The sequence below is a fragment of the Antechinus flavipes genome, chromosome 2 (assembly GCF_016432865.1).
Source record: "Antechinus flavipes isolate AdamAnt ecotype Samford, QLD, Australia chromosome 2, AdamAnt_v2, whole genome shotgun sequence".
In the NCBI taxonomy this organism is placed as follows: Eukaryota; Metazoa; Chordata; class Mammalia; order Dasyuromorphia; family Dasyuridae; genus Antechinus; species Antechinus flavipes.
Genome location: NC_067399.1, coordinates 313,047,634 through 313,068,955, shown reverse-complemented (window position 1 = coordinate 313,068,955; position 21,322 = coordinate 313,047,634). Strand labels below are relative to the sequence as shown.

The following is a 21,322-nucleotide window of genomic DNA, read 5'->3' as shown; positions in this document are numbered from 1 at the left end:
CTTTTTTGAAATGTCACACTCAACAGAGGAAAAATATAGGGAGAGAAACTGGGCACTATGGGGAAAGTTCTTCTCTTTCATTACCAGAGCTGTCTAATATGCTAATTATTGCTTGTCATTTAGAAGGTAACTACATATGGATCTCCAGTGGAGTTTAGCTGAATGTGGATCTGAGACTGTAACATCACATGCCCAGGAGTCTTATATAATAGGTCCAGCTGTTGAACACTGGGGGATTAGACAAAAATCTTAACCACAGTGATTTAGATAATCAGCCCCAAGGGGCAAATCATAGAGTGCTTTTGATACCTGTGAAGCAGATCATACAGATGGATTGATGATATCGGATTACTAGATATGTTTCAGAGGAGGTGGAGGTCTCCTGAAAGACATTTTTATTTTCTTGTAAGCTAGGCATTCTGAAAACACTTTGTACTTGGAGTAGACCCCCAAGATTACAGAGAAGTGTGATGAGGAATAATATTGCATAAAGAGAAAAGGGCTATTTTAAGCAGTCAGTGTGTGTTACAAGAAAGTCCTATGTTTAGTTTTGACATTGGACAGAAAGAAGACACTCATAGTCTATTAATGAGAAATTTATTTCACCAGAATGGGGAAAGATTATTCAACAAGGATATTCAGTGAGAATGCAGTTTTGATTCAATTGAACATAGCTTCTCTGGCACTGACTTCTTCTTCATGGTCCAAAGGTCAAGCATCAGGGAAGAGCCCTTAATCTCCTGAGCCAATTAAGTTCCAAAGGTAGTTTTAGTACCTTTAAAAGAAAAGACCTAGCATGGTTCATATGGCAAGAGACTGTGATAGATATTCCTTTTACCATATTATATAAAGGGTCTAGCTTGGGAATTGTTTATCTCACTCCCTTTCCTTTAGTGGAGAAGTGGATCTAGGAGGAATACACCAAGAAGAGATTGGTTCTAGGAGAATCTCACCAGTGGGAAAACGTGATTGTAAAAGCAGAGGGCTGTTCCAGGGTAAGGAGCTTGGCAGATTATTGTTTCATGTAGAAAATTCCATAAAGTATAGAGGAAATTCTAGGGTAGAATTCGAATGAAAACCCGAAGAACAATAATAAGTAACAGATTTTCTCATTTACTTCTTTTTTTCTTTTTTTTCTTTCTTTTCCTGTGGGGTTTAGAGAGATGGTGAGGCAATTGGGATTAAGTGATTTTTCCCAGGGTCACAGAACTGGTAAGTGTCAAATCTATGAGATGGATTTGAACTCCTACCTCCAGAGGTGGTGCTATGTAGCTATCCCTTCATTTCTTCTTGATAATGTATTTGGGAGACAGGGAGAGTAGAAAGTAAAGATAACATTAATTAGTAGAAATGAGTAGGGAAAATGACTGTTTTGTGTGTGTGTGTGTGTGTGTGTGTGTGTGTGTGTGTGTGTGTGTGTATGAATAAGAATACACAGAAGAAATCTCATACACTATGTCTCAATAAATCTTTTAATGTTATCATTTGGAAAGTATTTCATTAATCTGTTTTATGTAGAGAATAATAATCTTCATTCAGATGGTGTCATAACTGCTTCTATAATTTTTTTTCTTCACTGAATTTCAAAATAATCACACTCAGCAACAATTTCCATGTTCTGTTCTTCAACCTTTCAATTCTTATGGTAACCTACTTTTTCCTTTCAAAAAGGCAAAAGAAATGTCCTACTAGGCAAGACAAGCAGATCTATCCCAAACTTCTGTCTTTCACAGTAACATCAAGGGTACACTGTAGAAGAGCAGACTGTTTTCTATTATTTTATCCTCAAAACCTTATAAATAATAATATTCTCATCTTCCCTTAATAAAATATCCCTCTGGGAGTAAACTCTGTCTTTCTTGAGCCTATTTGTATTTTTAAACTTTTTATCTTTTGAAGATAACAAATTTTAGAAGCTTATTGCCCACTATATAAATTATTTGAATACATGACAATCAGAAGTAATCATAAATTCAATAAATTCTTTTTATATCCCTTAAAATTACGTATTTTAAGCTCTAAAATGTATACCCTGGTTTTAGTTCTCCAGGATTTGATGAAATAATAAGTGTTATGAACATGCTCCCAGGAACGGATTTGAGGTCCACTTCAAGCAACTCCCAGTAGAACCATAAGAGAGTAGCCGATAGAACATAGAGGTAGGCTGAATCTCAGTAAAACTGGTACAACTTTCCTCAAGAGAGAATAATATTTAATGAGGACTAGCAAGTACATAGACTTTGGGGAAAATTTCAAACTCAATATGAACATGTAAATCTATTAAACTGGCTTTTGTAGATTGAAACAAATGAACAAAATTAAAGATATATATCTACAATCACTCCTGCAAAATTCATTATGAAATTAATTGCAAATTGGATTGAATACATCAATGGATCTGTGATCTCTTCAATGTGAGAATTCCCAGAAATATAACTAAAGTGGAATGATCAGGGCTTTGCCCCAAAGCATTAAAATATAAATTCTATTGGGAGTTTTTTTTTTTTTTTTAACAAGAGGATATGTAACTTGCTAGTTCCAAAGCCCAAAAACAAAAATGAAAGGAAAAGAAAAGATCATAAGAATGTGCTAAAAATAAAAATAAAAATTACTTTTCCCTTGCTGGCATCTTGCTCCTCAGTTTTTTTTCTGAGGTCTAGGAGCAAAAATCACACCCTAATTCTAAGATATATTTTAGGTATAATGGCCATCGGTTTCACTTTGGACACTATAACATTCTCAAAAGATTGACCAATTTTAAATTGAGAAAACCTTTCCATATCATAACAAAAAATAGCCTTCTTCTCCTAGTTCTATGTTCTACATCATATTTCCTTTCCCAGTATCTATTACTTTGGTGACAATTGGAGAAGAGTGAGTTATCATGTTCTCATACTAATCACTCCAGCAGTGTATATAGCAGACAAGAAACAAGACAAGACAAAATTAGATATAATCTAATTAATAAAATTATCACAGAAAGCTAAGCAACAAGTGCCTACATTTTGGGTTAGCCTATTTTATATTATTCATAATTTTATAAATCTCCATTAACCCTTCCTACTTCTGGGGATCCTCTCCAGCTTTACATTGTCCACAAGATGGACAGTTTCTCAGAGTCTCTTCCTATGGGACCTTGTGTCTCAGGATCTTCTCTTCTCTTGAACCTGACTCATTTTTTTTTGTATTACATTGACATTCCAAATTATAAATTAGGTTTAAGGATTCATTTGGTGCTGCTTCTCTCAGGGATGTTTTGTGCTGGTTACAACTCTGAGTATTCCAATTGCTGATCAAGATTGAAATACATTTATGCTTTGTCATGCTATTCAAAGCTTGTTTGTATTCCCCCATGAACGATACTTAGGTATTCAAAACTAATTTCTTTGGTGTGACTATTTTTTCAGTAAGGCATATTATAACCCATCCGTTGCTTCTTGTTCTGTGAAACTCTGTCTTATTTCTGGTTTTTGAAAATTGATTTTTTTGTTTAATCTAATTAAATATGTATATTATTGATTGAGAATGTATTAATCCATCTTTCTTCTGGCTCTATAGTTAAAAATTTATTCATATACAGTTATATCATAGTTAAAAATTTAATATTTTTAAAGCTTGAAAAATAATTTTATGTACTGTTTAAAACACAAACCTTTGAATTCTTATGAGCTTGCCAGTAAGTAAATCTCCCTTGCTTCTCCCTCAAAATAATAATAATAATAATTGGCGAAAGGAAAGAAAAAATTCCAGAACTATCTTTGCTTCAGATAACCACAGTGAATCCTGGCAATTTCTCACACAAGCCTCAATTAGTTAAATATGGATAGAAAATGTTTAGAGAATCATCTCAACACCCAGTTTCAAGACACCATAATCTTTCTTTTGTCTTCTAATTCAGATGGATTACTTTGGGAATTCATACTTTTTTATCCCACTCTGACATAAAATCCAAATTCATATCTTTGATTATAAAAGATAAAAATTTAAAAAATATTATGTCAGCATGTAACAACTTATTTCTGTTTTTATATATATATAATTTTGTTTTCATACTTGGTAATAAATTTCTAAGGAAGGTTATTTCTCTGTTAATTGACATCTAGAATAACATAATAGGTATATAATAGTGAGATTGGCAGTGACTCTCACTTTGGTATTAAGATAAATTAATATTTTCTATTACATTAATAACCATTTATTAAATTAGATTTTTCCCCTTTATTTCCTCATTCAGAAACTAGACCTTATAGATCAGTTAGTCAGTCACTGAAGGACATTGCTGATAGATGAGCTTGCCCAAATCCTCTGGGGCATGCTCTATGATCTTGGGTGGGGGTCCACCCAACTAAAAAACCTTCTAGGCATAATCTAACTTAGGTGAATTCTTGTCCTTAGAAAATAAGTCTATGCCCTTGCAGAGCCTCCATTAGAATTTTAGATTAACCCTGTTTATAAAGGAGAAAATCAACCAAAATGGTCTGAGTAGAGACAGATTCCTTTGTCCAAATTGCTGAAGATTTCTGAGTTTCATGATCAAGTGACATTCTCAACAGGAAGAGCTGAAGACTTTTTCCCCACCTCCTTATTAATATGTCCACCCCCCTCCATTGATCATTATCAATCAGGGTTGATCTCTACCTGTCAGGGGCACCCACTTTCCCAAAGGTATGTAAGCAACTGATGTTGTCCATCCTCTTTGTCACTGATTACTAAGAGAGAGTGCTGACCATCAATTTGTTGATTATTTGCTGTCCTTACTAATAAATTGATTATGGATTACCCAGAAAATCTGTCTCTCAGGTTTTTCATTCATTTGAGTTTATATTAACTGAACTCTAATAGAAAATGTGGCAATATATACATCACATCCACACCCCTTATATACCATCCCTCTACATATGTGTGTATATGTATAGATATAGATAATTATAGAAATAAGATTTTAAATTGGGGTAATTAAATTCTGAGAATAAGACACTCCAAGAATCACTGACTTCCCTGAAAAAAAATTCCTAAGTAGAAGTGCTTTTGCTCAAGAAATGTTTAGAAATCTTGTTCTATAAATGACAGTCTAGTTTCCAAGGATCAAATAAAGGCCATTTACAACTGGTACATAGGGATTTGAATGAAACAGTACTAAATTGCAGTGACTTTTTACTTACACGCATGATTAAATCCACTTGTCAGGTCTAGGCAGGAGAGACCCTTCCTTTCTCTAGAAGTGCTTTGGGAGGCGCTTTGTAGGGGTGGTTGGTTACTCATATTACAGAATACAGAGCAAGGATCATCCATCATTATCAAATGGGAGTATTTCATGTCATCTATCTCCAGTGGGGACATTTGTGAAAATCTGTCCTTTCTCTCATTCTTGCTGCGGTTGTTGAAATTTATCTTATAAGCAGTGTGGTTTTTTTTTTCAGTCTCAGTTGCTTATTTCCTCTTTCTCCCCACCTCAAACAATTTTTGCAGACAGGTGACTGGTTCAACCATCTGTCTCTTTGTTATAAATGCCCGTGGTTTATCAGCTCTGTTCTGCCTTGAAGTTAAATGAAAGCTACCACTGGTAGAAAACTATTTAAACTAACACACACACACACACACACACACACACACACACACACACACATTGAGGGATATTTATATGCTATTAAATTTTTGTAGGCAACTAAGGAGTGAATTCTTCGTGACTCTACTTCAAACAGCCAAATTCCTTGGGGCTCTGATGATAACTTTACACAGAAGTTTATTAAACTGTCCTCAGTGATGAATAATATAAAAAGAGACAGCAGAATAATAGGCCTTCGGCACCATCACTGATATCAAATTCTATGTCTTACTTAGGGTTAATCTGGAAGACTGAGAGGCCTTCATATATCTCTTCTAGGTGCAATACATTTTCTATTAAAATAATTCATTCTTATCTTCATTTTAGTGGGTTATATGATTTGCTTAGAGTCATTTGCAAAACAGAGTAAGAAAGGATTTTATTTCTTAATCTATTGACTGTGAATTTGAAAATAACTGACTTGACATCCATTTCTAACTCAGATCAAGTATGGTTTTCTTACTTAAAACAATAGAATTCCTTTCTGTGTCCTGGACACAACATGTAATCTTCTTGTGGTGATCCTCTCTGTAGGAGATGAGAATGTTAGTCACTCCCTCAAATATACTGAAATCAGAAAGAAAATCTTTGAAACCTGATTTTCAGTTGGTTTTCCTTAAAAATATAATAATAATAATAATAATATACATATTAAGTATAGGAAGTGTTCTTATGTGAAAAAAGGTTTAGAAATGTTTCAGTTGGCCAGATAGAACTAGGAGTAGTGACTTGAAGCTGAAACTAGAAACAAACTAGAACCTTACAAAAGGAAAATAGGCTGCTCAAGAGGTGTATGCTTTTCATCACTAGGGGAAGGTCTCCAAATGCTGGAGAGATGAGTGATTGTCAGTGGTACTGAAGAAATTACTACTTAAGTATACATTTTTGCTAGTAAATGTTATTTTTATTATGTTTTATAAATGCTTCTTTTATCCCATATTTTACTTATTCCATAATTTATTTTATTTTAAAATTAATATTGAAAATAAATTTATTTAATTTAATTTTATCATATATTAAAACATATTAAAAATAAAATAAATATATTTTTAAAGTATACATATATTTTAAAAGTATACAAAGGAACTTTCCTATTCTGAGATTCTGTGATTAAATAGTCAGCAGGGAGAGACTATTTTAGAGGAAGTCTGTATCCATGGAATAGCAGTGTGTTAAAGAAAGAACTAAACATTGTGATATTACTTATGATATTCCCTTTCAAAAGGGAATTAGTTGGAATCCATAGAAGATGAAGTATAGATGGCCAGAAATCTCAGCCAATGAGAATTTCCTGCTATAAGAGGATATTTGGCAAGCAGTATTTTCTCCAGATGGTTTTCAACCCACCCATCTCTATTTACGTAGAGGCCTCAAGTGTTTGTGTTAACAGGTTTAGGGGATAATAAAAGGAGTTGTTGTTTGTTCTTTCTTTGTATGTCTGTAGTTAACTTGTTTGGGCATTTATTTTGTGAGACATTTGTAAACGCACCAGACAGAAAGACTGGAGTTCTGAGGAAGCAGCCGTTTGCCACCTCAATAACTCTACAATGCATCCTTCTGGTACCCACTAGGTGGTGCTTTGGTCTCATAGGTCAATTTTAGATTTTAGATACTGAAACCTAGAATCAAAAGTAACTAAAATCTATTTGCTTCCTCCTTTATTTCCCCCTCCCTCCCTTTTCTTGGTACTGTGCTTGGACAGGTCATACATACATTAAAAGGATTAAAATAATTATAAAAATTATTCATTATGGAGCTACCCCAATCACAGCTTCTCTCCATATCACATTGAATGATTCTAAGTTCTGTCCAGAAAATTTCATTGTTGTTTTTAATCTTTAACTGAGCGAAGGATTTTGAGTACACATGGGGAAGCAATATTGGTTTCAGTTTTCCAGGATTTAATATTAATAGGAAAAATAAGAGAAAAGTATGGTGCCAAGAGCGTATTATATTTAAAATGAATTGACATTGAAAAAATAAGAATTGGAGCAGCTAAGTGGTGCAGTGGATAGAGCACCAGCCCTGAATACAGAAGAACCTAAGTTCAAATCTGTTCTCAGACACTTAACACTTTCTAGCTGTGTGACCCTGGGGGAAAAAAAAGAAAAAATAGAAATTAAGGAGGATAGAAATTAAGACCATATTGTTTTTATTTTGAAATCAACAAAAATTTATTATTTCCTATTGTTCAGTACTTTTAGGAGCTATACAGAAAGCCAAAAAAATAAAATAAAAGCCCTGCCTTTTACCTTCAAAAAGCTTATAATTTAGTTGAAGAGATGATACCAACATCATTGACTTAGAGATAGGAGCATATTTCAGAAGTTAATTTTTAACTCCATTATTTAGAATACAGAACCTATTTTTCCATAGAAATAGTTACCTATATTTCTAGGATGAGGATGAATAAACTAATTCATCCTTAGCTGGAAGAAAACTATATTTGGGGGGAAAATTTAAATAACTGAAATCGAAGATATAATTTTTAGAATATTCTAACAGCTCTCCTTTTTTGACCCTCTTAATGCCCAAGCATTGACTTAATATGTCAATAAATAAATCTGGGACAGACACTGCAGAGACAGTAAAATGAATAGAAAGAAAAGAATGGGCTGAATAGATTGCATTTTGAAAATTGGTCAAGGCCCATGCTGCTCCACTGCAAAAATTCCCATCATAAACCACACTGGAAAAACACTGCTGAAGCAGTGAGATCTCTGCACAAAAAGTATAATGAGATTTACCACTGAGGATATATAATATTGAGTGGAGGGGTTGATCATGCAGTGAGAGTTAAGATTAATAAAACAGCTTTACCACCACTGTGGTACCCATGACATGTAAAAAAGCCTAGGAAAATACCTTACAGAGGATCTCCTTACAGTGGGAGAATATGGACAACAGTGGAAAGTTGTTGAAAACATATCCATTTAAAAAAATGAACACAAAATACATGCATGTAGTACTCAACCATTATTCCAAGATTCTCTAGGTATCCCACTCAGATCTGAGCTGGTCTTAAGAAATAGCATGATTCATTAATAACCACTTCCTCTTCCATCTTCTGGCTCATCTAAACACCCATTCTCACAATATTTCTTACTTTATCTACATTTACCAGACAGATGAAATACGCTGGAGTGAAAAGATGTTCCCTGTCCTCTCCTTATCCCCTTCCCCAAGGAAAAAAACAATCTGATTTGACTAATTTATATTAATACAACACTAAGTATTAAAATAATTCTTCAGTTTTCTCAAAGGTATTTGCATTTTTAAAATTGACTGCTTTTAAGCCAAAAGCATAGCTCGTTTGAGAATCTCAAGCAATGCAACAATCTAAACTGACAAAAAAAATAAGCAATGTGTTAAGGGAATAGTTTTGTTCCCTTCCTTTCACTTGGGAGCAATTTTTAAAAATTCTCTTTTCTAGCTTCTGCTTTTCTGACCGTAATGATTCTCTATAACCTCCAACTTTTCCACAATTATTCCCATGACTTCATTGACAAGGGTATGGGAATGAGAGTGTCTGCTTAGATGGGTATTTCTAAACTGGGTATTAGATACATTAGAGGCTGTATAATATTAATTAAGTGCCAAATCCTGTGATATAGATACTATGTGCGGAAAGGTATTGGGCGATGGGGAGAAGAAATAACAAAACCTATTTCATGAATGTAGTAGCTGTTGCCAAAACTAACTCTTTAGGTTTTAGCCATATTGAATTTTTTTTTATTAGTGTGGGTTTTTCCTTTCTATTTGCAACAACTTCATGGAGTGACAATGGTTAGAGTACATCAGTCCATGCCCAATTTATCACAGCCCCTAATAATAACCATATTGACATATAATAAATATAAAGAATAATAATAACTCACTTTACTTTCTGTGGGCAAGCAGTTCCCTAAAGTAAATTAATTTCTTTTTAAGTAACTTTTTTTGTTTGAAATCTTAAATAAATTCCTACTCTGTAGATTCTATCACTTTTTTCTTTTTCATTTATCTATTTACTAATTAAGATTTTGTTGTGATAGGTATTCTTCAAGGTAGAAACTCTTTTCCATCATGGCATGTGCCATAGTTTCTGAAGCAGCTGCTAATAATCTAAAAATGAAATACTCTCTATTAGTTTTCAGTATAAAAGTCTCACTCAAGTCTTGACTCCATTATTCTCATAAAACTTGACATACTTTTGTCAATTATACCTAAGTGCTTTCTGAGTACATTCTTTGGATGAAAACATTTTGTCTTTTATTACTTTTTGGCTGTAAGTCATGATTATGACTTATTGAGGGCTCAGACTTGAACAGATCAACTTTCAACTCCTATAAGATCTAACCAAGCCTTGGTACTCACAACTCATCAGAACTCTTGGGACCAATGATTGGATAGTGAAGTGAAAAGCACCTCACCGATGCCCCAATTAAGAAAGGCATCCAGGCTAGCCCTATAGTCATTGCCCACTTGGCTATACCCCTATATAATTCCCCATCATCTTTTCCTCTCCTTCATCTCACTCCTTTCCCGTCTCAGTTTCCTTTTGTGTATATCTTTTACCAATAGACTGTAATAGACTCCTTAGGGTCAGGGAGTCTTTCTTTTCTGTGTTTGTATATCTCTGGTACTTTGAGCATAGTCCCTGGCACATAGTAGACACTTTAATAAATGATTATTTGCTGGTTAACTACAACTGGAGGCTTTGGTATGCTGGAAAATGTTTAAGGGCTGGATTTCCAGAAAATAAGAGAAAAGGTTTGCACTATTACTTTAAAGATTAATCTGCATTATTGATGTTTTCTCCATTACTTAATTAAATCTCAACAAAAATAACAAAATAAATCAATTTCTGATTTGTAATATTTGCAGATTTCTGATGTATAAATATACTGAAAATTAGCAATTAATTATCAAGATGTGGTTAAGCTAGTTCTAGTACATTTTTAAGTGAAGAGTACTGGTAAAAATGTGAATAGAAATGTCTAAGTGAACTTCCCAAGTGTTCCATTGAAGTACATTTATCTAATGAAGGCAACATATCACAGAATCATCAAGTAGGAACTGCTAGTAGATTCGTAGTATTGCAGCTAATTTTGAATTAAAACATATGATAAATAAAGCTTAGAGATAAGCCAGGCAAAAAAAGTCAACATTCTTTATCCAAATCAGACTGGTATCAACAATTGCAGACATAGGCAAATTGTATGCTAGTACCATATTTAGCTAGTTTCAGGGACAATGATTTCTTTTGTTTCTTTTGACCTATTTGCTCAGTTATTTTTTTTTCTTGGAACTTTGTGTCATACTATCTAACTAAGGATTTACCTTAAAGAGCATTCCTGAGCCCTCTTTTTTTTTTTTTTTAATATACTATCACTTCATGATCTCATCAACTCCATTGATATCGATTACCTTTATGCAGATGACTCTCTCAAAGTTGTTTTTATTTTTTATTTTTAATACATCATGTTGAGAGAGAAAAATCAAAGCAAAAGGGAAAAATCATAGAAGAGAAAAAAACAGAATAAAGAAGTGTACATTGTATGTGTTGATTTAAATTCAATCTTCATAGTTATTTTTCTGGTTGCAGATGGCATTTTCTGTTCAAAATCTATTGGGATTGCTTTGGATCACTGAACCATTAAGAAAAATCAAATATTTAATAATTGATCATCACACATTCTTGCTGTTATTGTGTACAATGTATTACTTGTTTTATGCAGATGATTCTGAGATCTATATATCTAGCCCTAGTCAATCTCCTGAGCTCCAGTCCCTCCGTACACTTACTGGATATCCTGATGATATAGCAAATTCAAAATATCTATGTTATTATTATCTTTTTTCCATATCCTGACCCTCTTTTGAACTTCTCTATTACTATTAAGGGAATAAAATGCTGGATATGGAGTTAGGAAGATTCACTTTCTTAAGTTCAAATCTGACTTCAGACATCTACTAGGTGGACAAGTCACTTAATCCCTTCTAATTCAGTTTCCTTATCTGTAAAATGTGTAAGAGAAAACAGAAAATCTCTCCACTAACCTAGCCAAACCCTGGCAAAATCATGACTGTCCAGGGTCAGCCATCTTACCTGACAACATGATATTCCCAAAGCCTACATCTGACACATACGATGTCCTCTGCCTAAAAAACTCCTCTGACCCTCTAGTACTTCTAGTATTAAATATAACCTTTTATGTTTGGCATTTAAAACCCTTCAAAACCTAGTATCTATAGGTTCTAGCGCTACATGCGCTCCCGAATCTAGCCACCCTTCCTCCTTTCAGTGACCTACCTCTTTCATCTGTGTCTTTGCACAGTCATCCTGCTTACTTGGAATGCCTTTGGTCCTCACTTATGCTTCTTAAGATCCTTGACTTCCCTCAGGACTTAGGTTAAACACAAACTTCTACAGGCAATCCTTCCCAGTCTTACCAAACTGAGAGCGCTTCCCAAATGGACCTTTTATATAAATTCCATGTATCTTATGTATAACTATGTATATGTTATATTACTCATTAGAATGCAAGAGCCATGAAGTCAGATACTATGTGAAGTTTTTTTTTTCTTTGAATCCCTGGGGCTTAGTAGAGGAAAAGTGGTTAATAAGTCCTTCTTTGATTGAATTGATTTATTGATTAGTTGGTAGTTGATTGCAGGTAGAAACAGAAGGAAGAAACTCATCTCTCTGGAGTCTTAAGGATTGATCTTAACCAGTGATGATTTTGCAAGACAAATGTTTTCCCTTGTTTTCTCAAGTTCTCTTAAGTCTTTTTTTCTTCTTCTTTTCCCTTGCGGGATGATCACAAGAGGCCTGCAGAGTGCAGCATCTGCCAGCTGATGTAGCTCCCACTGAAACAGCAGGTGGCCCCATCAGAACAGAAGGTATTCTATTCACTGGGGATTGAATCTTTAAATTATTACATACCAAGTAAAATATTTCGCCTCACCCTTGTTTCACATCTGTTTTCTCTTGTTTTAACAGTTCCTTTCTCCCTCAAATTTTTATTTATCAGCCCCCTGCATTCCTCAACCCATGAATTCTAGGCTAAAACATCCAGTTTGTGAAAGGGAAAAAAGCTTTAAAAGAAGAGAATCATTTAAAATTGATGGTTAGGGGCAGGTAGATGGCACAGTGGATAGAGCACCAACTCTGGAGTCAGGAGGACCTGAGTTCAAATCCAGTTTCAGATACTTAAAGCTTCCTAACTGTGTGACCTTGGGCAAGACACTTAACTACAATTGCCTCACCAAAAAAAAAAAAAAGATTAAAATTGATGGTCAGTGAAGGCCAATGAATTAGAAACACTGAGAATTTAATCCCAGTTCTATCACTCCTCGGTGCTATTTATGCGCATATAAACAAGTTTTTTAACCTCTCTCAATCTTATTGTTTTATTTTGCTAACTGTGTGACACTAGGTAAGTCACTTAAGCACTTACTTTGTTGTGAGTATAAAATGAGATAAAATATGTAAAATGCATTGTAAACTTTAAGTGCTAAATAAATCATGATGATGATGATGACGATTATCGTCATCATCAACTCATCTCCATCTCCATCTTCTCCACATGTAATCATTTGAACCTTTCGCTACAATCCCCAGTAGCAGATTAGGGTTATTCTCTAATTATAAACGCTGCAGCTGCAGAGGAAGTGGTAGAGAAAAGAAGAACTGTTATTAAGAGAAGACACACCTGGAACCCCCACTAGGGAAGAAGAGGAAGAAACCTGATTCTGGTTGTTCCCCTATTAATCCTTAATACTCCCAATCTCCTAACTTCCTTGAGCACTATATCATGGAATGATATTCACTGAGAAATGTGGTCAGAATGTGATTACCTCAATTCATAAGAGGCTGGAAGATGAAAAAGGGATGTGTATGTACATAAATGTTTGCTGTTTTCACCTTCCCTACTAGAAAAGAGCAGAAAGAGGGAAGAGGAATGGAGAGACAGACAGAGAAACACAGAGAGAGAGAGAGAGAGAGAGAGAGAGAGAGAGAAAGAGAGAGAGAGAATAAAAGAAAATCTAGGTAGGTTTCCTTCAGGTTAAATAAATCCTATGCCTTTAACATATATTAGCTGTTTGACCCTAGTAAGTCACTTAAACTTCCAGGGCTCTAGGCAATTCTTTAACATTACATTATTTCAGAGAAGAGGTCATACAGTATAATGATATAAGGAGTTTTATCACAAGGGTGTTGTCTATATTATTGAAATAATAGGTTACCACAAACCAGAATGACACTGTTTTGGACATGGAAAATACTGGGATAGTTTTTTCACTATTAATATTTGTTAGGAGGGCTGTTCTTTTCTTTACTTTTTATTAATAGGGATAAAAGAAAAAGGTTGGAGAAACTAAAAAGAGAAGAACATATCTTCACTGGATATTTTGAATTTAAATGACAAAAATGGTCTTTTATATTAAAAGTTTATCACTTGGTAAAATTTAACATAGAGGTGTATCTGATTTTTTTATCATAATTCATAATTTGACCTGAATTTATGGAATAAGCCAATTCATCTTAATGACACCTTAGTAGCTATGGCTGTGCGAGTACAGAGGTCTCCTTAAACTATTGTTTGATTTCAAGCTTTTTCTTAACTTCTTATAATTTGACTTTCTTTCATGAAATTGACACCAACGACTTCCTAATTGCCAAAACCAATGGCTCTATTTAGGTCTCATTCACTTTGGCCTTTCTGAATCATTTGGCATTGTTGAATACATCTTTCTGAATACCATTTCCTCCTTTGGGTCTATGACATTGTTGCCTTATGGGTTTTATCCTACCTCTCTGACCAATCCTTCTTGGTCTCTTTTTACCATTTTTTTCTTTCTGGCCCCATAAATACCAGTGTTTTCTGTGGTTTTATTCTTGGCTTTTCTTTTGGAGTCAAGGAAGTAGGAAGGAAAGCAAACATATGCATATTAATTGGGGAAAAAAAGCAAATTTAGCAAATTTATATAAAAAATAAATGCAGACATCCTATTGCAAAATTAATTAGCAGAATTAATAAGCTAAATTTTTTAAAATTAAAAATATTTCATCCATATTGACATTAATTTTGTACTTAAACATTTACGTCTAAAAATCTAATTTATCCCACTCAGTTTATTATACTTTTGTTCTCTCTTTCCACCCAGTCCTTAAACTTCTTTTTTTTTTTACCCACCTCATCCATTACCTTATCTGCTATCACTCTTCCCTTTCCCTTAGTAATATGTTTTTTTTTTTATCCACTCCACCTACTAACTTATCTTCTATCATCTCTTAATAGCTAAGGAAACTGATTATTTTAGAAGTGGAGTACTCTAGGAACCATAATATTTTCTCTAGCCTAAAGTGATAAGCTAAAAATAGGATGAACTTAAATTGAAGAAAATACTCTGGATTGGGTTGAATTCATACATGATCCTTGAATTAGAGTTCTTATTAAACAATGATACTATTTCTCCCCTGCTTCACAGCAAAGCATTACTACCACTGGGCAGGTCTTTCATCTCTGATAGAAGTGTCTTGTATGGAATAGAAGTCTGATTAGCACACCATCCTTCTACTATGACCATTTAAATGAAGTCTCTCATTTCTTCTTATTTGGTCTATTTTTCTCTTTAAAAAAAAAAAAACAAACTTAAGTGATAACCTTGTTATTGCATGGATAAAATTTGCTGTTGTATCTTTACCATCTTTATCCCCCAAAAAGTCATTCAAAAAATTCAGCAAAACCAAACAACCTACCAAGAAATTCTGATATTACATGCAATGTTCACATAGTATCATTTCATGGTTCATGATTCTTCTTTGGGGCCAAGTTTAATCATTATAATTTTGCAACATTCAATTTAGATTGTTTTCTTGTGATTAGTGTAATTACATTGTTATGTATCATTGTGAATATAATAGTCATTGTGTATATTGTTTTCTTGATTCTACTTAAATTTGCATTAGTTCATGTAAATGATTCCATGCTTTTCTGTATTTATCATCCCCGTTGTTTCTAACATAATTTTATATCCAGTTCTTCATGATAGAAGTGTGGCTATAAATATTTTTATATTTAATATTGTCATTCACCTCTTAGAGTACATGCCTAATAATGGAATCTTTAGATCAAGGATCTTTTTTAATCATTTTCTGCCCATTTCCAGAAAAGTTGGAACAGTTCACAACTCAATCAACAATGCATTGATATGTCAATTTATTATATTGCTAATTAGATTCAATCCATTGTTCCAGCATGTTAAGATCTTTTGGAGTTTACTTCTGTTACCCAGTTCATTAGTTTTTCCTCCCAATTTCATATCATTCACAATTGTTATTAGCATGTGATATATTCTTTTATCCAAGGCAGTGATTAAACTGTTGAAGAGACTAGGACTGAAGATATAAAATTAGAATATTATACTAAAAATCTCTTTTTAAGCTAACATTGGTCACTGTTTCAGCTACAGTTTTTCAAGAGTTCCAAAGCCATCTAACTATACCATACAAGTAACTATGTTTTGTTCCTGCTTGTATCTGGCTGTCTCTCCACTTTGACCATCCTTAGTGAACGATCCCTAATGACTATCCCCCCTGTTCTTCCAACTCAACATTTCTCACAAGTTTTGAAGTTCTGACAGTCTGAATGTAGGAGTATTAGTAATTAGCTTGTTTTCCTTACCAACATGTGTTCCAACTTTTGAATGAATTTATGACCCCTGTTACATCTGAGTTACAATTGTGAAGTCTCCTATTCCAAGACAAAGTACTCTTCCAAAGATCTCAGTGATGACTCCTTTTTAGAGTGCTGACTGTTCCAGAACAATGACCTGTACCTCTTGTGAGTAAAAGTGCTTTTGAGATTAAGGTGGGAAGATTTTCATGTCAAGTTGATGGATTATGCCCTGCAGAGATCTAACTTTTTCAGGATTCCTGCTGTCCCTGTTTTTGATGCTGAAGTTAAATATTATAATGGTAGATCATATGAAGAAGCCAAGATATGTTGGCAGAGATTAATTTCTCTAAAGGGAGATGCTTAATTTGCTGAGATAACTTGGTTATGTTGTCCCCTTAGGTAGTTTGCGAAATTTCCAATTTACTCTTCACACAAAATATTCCTATCCAACACACAAACACACACACACACACACACACACACACACACACACACACACATTTTGAATGAAAGATTACCAGAGCAGTTCTATATCAATCCATTAGCTTTTTTTTTTAATTTCCTGGCCAAGACACAGAGTTGGACCTTTTTTTTTTTTTTTTTTTTTTTTTTTTTTTTTTTTTTTTTTTTGCATTGTATCACTCCTAACCTAAGGTTAATGAACAGTATAGACAGACAATGTGTTATATATATTAGATTTAGTACTTGTGTGATTTTAGACAAGGCTCTATATATCTCTTTGCTTCAGTGAACTCATCAGTAAAATGAGAGGATTGGACTAGATCAATGTTCTTCAAATTAGGGACTGTGACTCATTGCACAAGGTGAGTAGTCATGAGTGAGTGAGTCATAATCTGCAGTTGCAGACTTTACATTGTCTTTCTCCCCAGATCCACTCATCTTCCAAACTTTCTCCAGTGCTGTTGAAGGTACTAGAACACTTCCAGTCACCCAGTTCAGCTTCAGACTAAGATGATTTCTGAGATTCCCTCTAGTCATAAATCTATAACTCTATTATTTGGGTGCTTAATCAGATATATTTAAGCAACTCAGTGAAGATGAAAGTAAAATATATCTTATCTGTATCCATCTATATATCTTTCTTTTCACTAACTTCTAAATGAAATTTAGGATTTTCTTCAATTAAAAAAAAAAACCCAACATTTTTCTAAGAAGGAATCCATAGACTCCACCAGATTGTCAAAAGAGACCCTGAAAGATAAAAACAAAAAGGTTACGAATCATTCATTTATGAGTATGGCAAATATATTTTTGTAACTTTTATTTAAATTATTATTTTTTGCCTATTTAAATTTATGGTTTCTTGAAATATAAATGCTAATTTATTTAAAGACTTTGGTATAAATCCATGCTTTTCAGTGTTTGTTAAAAAAAGTGTGATAATACAATCCATAAAATTCCTTTTATATAGATTACATGTTCCTAGAATCATACCTAAATTCCTAGGAAGATATTTTAAGTGGACTCTATCTACAAATAGCTGCTTAACAGATACTTTAAAATGTGGAGCTGTGGAATAATCCAGATGTTATGAAGGTTAGTGGGACTTCTATTTTTCAAAATAAAGATTTCTAGTTCATATCATCAAGGTTACATAACCTCTAGACAATCCTCCATCCCTTTTCCCAGATTCCAACTTCATATTGTCTTTCCGTACTGGAAAGCCACATCTGATTTTGTTTTGAACCCTCCCCTGATGCTATCGATGAGGAACTTTCTTGATGGATTGGTCCGAGCAATGTTTTGTGCCTCCTGAATAATGTGATAGATGTTTCTCTTGACTTTCCCACTGCTTGGAGCCAGAATGCAGAAGTGTGAGTTAAAAGGTGATTAATCTTCCCTAATGGGACTCTGCATTGCAAACAGGATTTTGGCCACCACGTCTTCATTAGCCTTGATAGGGCCCTGTATTACCTCAGATTAGGTAATTGGTCATTTATTATAAAGCAGAGGGTAGAGGCCTTTTGAACAAGTGTCAACTACATTAAGTCAATTTGGAACGAAGTTGGGAATGAGTCCAGTTGCCAAGAAGTCATTGGGGAGTAATTTAATCTGGCATGTGGTTAAAGTCATCTTTCCTACTAAGTTCTCTGGTTAATGGAGAGAGGCAAAGTTGGTGTAGCTAGTGCTATGGGTAATAGATAGGGAAAGCCCTGAGCAGTGACATTGTCAATATTTCTTTTATTGGTAGCATGAGGTCATTCTGAGCTGATGTTAGTTCAAAAGAAGGATTGAATAGGAATTGAAACTATTTTGGAAATGTTGTTAAAAGACTGGGTCTTTTTTTGAGAGAGTTACTGTGATTTTGTTTTGGTTGGGTTTTTTTTTTTTGGCTGCTGCTTTAAAAAAAGAAAATCAAATCAAACCAAACCAAAACTTTAACTTGTAAGGTTTAGTGAAGATGAAACTAAATTTAGGTTGGCCACATGTCTAGAACTACTCTACTTTCCAGGTGGTTTAGGGTTATTCTTTTCCTTTGTGTAGTAAAACTCATCCAAGGTGAATGGTGTCCTTATTCTACAGAAGCTTAGTATTATCTTTCACATCTTAAGGAAATAATATGAATGAATGAAGTTTTTTTTTTTAATTGTAAGTGCTTACCATATGCAAAACACTGTGCTAAGGTCTAGGGATAGAAACAAAAAGGCAAAACACTCCCTACTCTCAATTTGGGATATACAGCTTACAGAAGAGGCTTAAATTAGAAGCCACATAGAAAGACCCTATGGTTTTTTGAATGCATTAGAAAAGTAGAAAGCAATAAAGGATATGAATCCACATGTAGGATAATATAACTTCCAAAAAATTGCCCCCTCCATTCACATGATCACAGGTCGTTGTATTGCTTGTATTGCTTTTTTGCTTCCCTTATTCTTTTTCCTTTTCTTCTTCCTTAACTTCGTCCACGTCCCCTCCACCTCCTTCCCATCCTTTTTCCCTTTCACATGCTTCTACTCTTCCTTTTTTCTTCTTTCTTTCCCATCCTTCTCTCCTTCTAGAAAACCACCAAGAATGTTATACCTTTTGAATTCGCCCTTTCTCTTCCTCCTGTTACCATACTGCCCTAAATAGTATTACTTCCATATTTAGATTATTGACAATTTTAAAAACAGGTCTGTTGGAAACAATAGAGTGGTTGGAAACAACCATTCTCCCCTCTAACCTATCCTAAATATTATTGCTAGATTAATTTTTCTTAATTACTCTTCTCTTTGAAATATAATATTTCTCAAAATTCAAGCAGTTATTCATTTTTCTAAGAATGAAATCCAAACTTTTCAGCACTTTGACCCTTCCTAATCTGTATCTACTTTATTCATCTGACCTGATACAGCATTATTTCTGAACATAAAGGCTTGCTTCAGACTGGTTTCACTGTCCCTCAAACATGGCTATAAATATTTTTGACTCCATGAATTTATTTTTACCATCCTCATAATCTAAAAGTGAATAAAATTAAATTAGCTCATTAAATCTTTACCATGAACAAGGTATTGTTTTAGATTTTGATGTACCAATATAGATATAACATAAGAACCTCCTTCCAAGAATTTTATGATTAAAATTTGGGGAAAATATGAAGATTAAGATAATTCATAAGAGAATAGGAGTTAAGGCTACAGAGTTAATAATAAGTTCAAAATCTTGTAAGTATAGCACCATTGAGAGATGGTAGTCTAAAGTGTTCCCACTTTGGTTAGTGGATTGATTGGAATGGAGGTTGTAAGACCTAAAGCATTCAAGAAAATAAGAAGACAGAGTGTATAGTTGTAAATATGAATATTGAAATTTCTAAGGCCAGGGAAAAGAATGAAAAGGAAGATTGTGTGTCAAGTACCAACGTCCTGAAGAAAGTTTGGAAAGTATTAAGGAAGTCACCAGGTAATAACCAAGAGAAGGTGCTATGGTTAGATCATGTGAATTTCTAAGGAGAGGGGGTTGTCAAGTTGCCATAGCAAATGGTGTCAGGAAATGGTTTGGGGGAACAAAGAAAATTTCATCTCTCCCTCCAGATCCTCTAAGATGAGAGTAGTAGGACATTGGAAAAGGAACACTGAGCATTGCATGGTGCTAGGGTCGAACCTAGATTTGGCTAATCAGAGGAATTAGGAGTGCAAATAAAAGAGGATAATGTTGAAAGGGTTGTTAACAATGGAATGGAAGTTCCAAAGGGTACATATGTGTGTTGATCTCATGTTTTTCCAAAGGATAGATTTTTTTTTAACTTTTCAATTTATTAAATGTTTGCTTGATATAATTAAGTCCTTAAGTTCTTAATATAGATGCATTATATTAACACATAATATTTCAGTAAGACCCTTTACATTTTATGTCAATATGGCATCTAGGTGATACAGTGGTTAGAACTCTGGACCTGGAGTCAGGAAGATGTTCCTCCAACTGTAGTCTCATATGCTTACTAACTCTGTTCCCTTATACAAGTCACTTAACCTCTCTTTGAATCAGTTTCTCTATTTATAAAAAGGGGATAATAACAGCATCTATCTCTTAGCATTGTTGTGAGGATAAAGTGACATATTTATAAGTTCTTTACAAACCTTAAAAAGCTAGATAAATGCCAACTTTTATTTTATGTGCTAAAGGTCAATCAAAGCTTGGTGAAGCTTAATTATTAACACTTTATATTCATATAATAATGAATGTTTTTTCTTAAAATATTTTATTTTTCCCCTAGTTGCTTGTAAAGAAAACTTTTTAGCATTAATTTTTATTTTATTTTACTTTTAAATAGTATTTTATTTTTCCAAATACATGCAAAGATAATTTTCAACATTCACCATCACAAAATCTTGTATTGCAATTTTTTTCTCTTTCTCCTTCTCCCTCCCTCTCCCAAAACAGCAAACAATCTGATACAGAGTAAACACGTATAATTCTTCTAAACATATTTCCATATTTGTCATTTAGCATTCATTTTTACAAGATTTTGAGTTCCCTATTTTTCTCCCTCCTCTCTCCTCTTCCTAAGATGTAGTTTGATATAGGTAATATATGTGCTATCATGTGA

General features: G+C 33.8%; 1 protein-coding gene across 25 annotated transcripts in view; it reads left to right on the top strand.

Annotated features, from left to right (window-relative positions):
- NRXN3 (neurexin 3) overlaps window positions 1-21,322 on the top strand; it is a 2,067,316-nt gene that overhangs the window by 1,031,451 nt on the left and 1,014,543 nt on the right. The window lies entirely within an intron of this gene.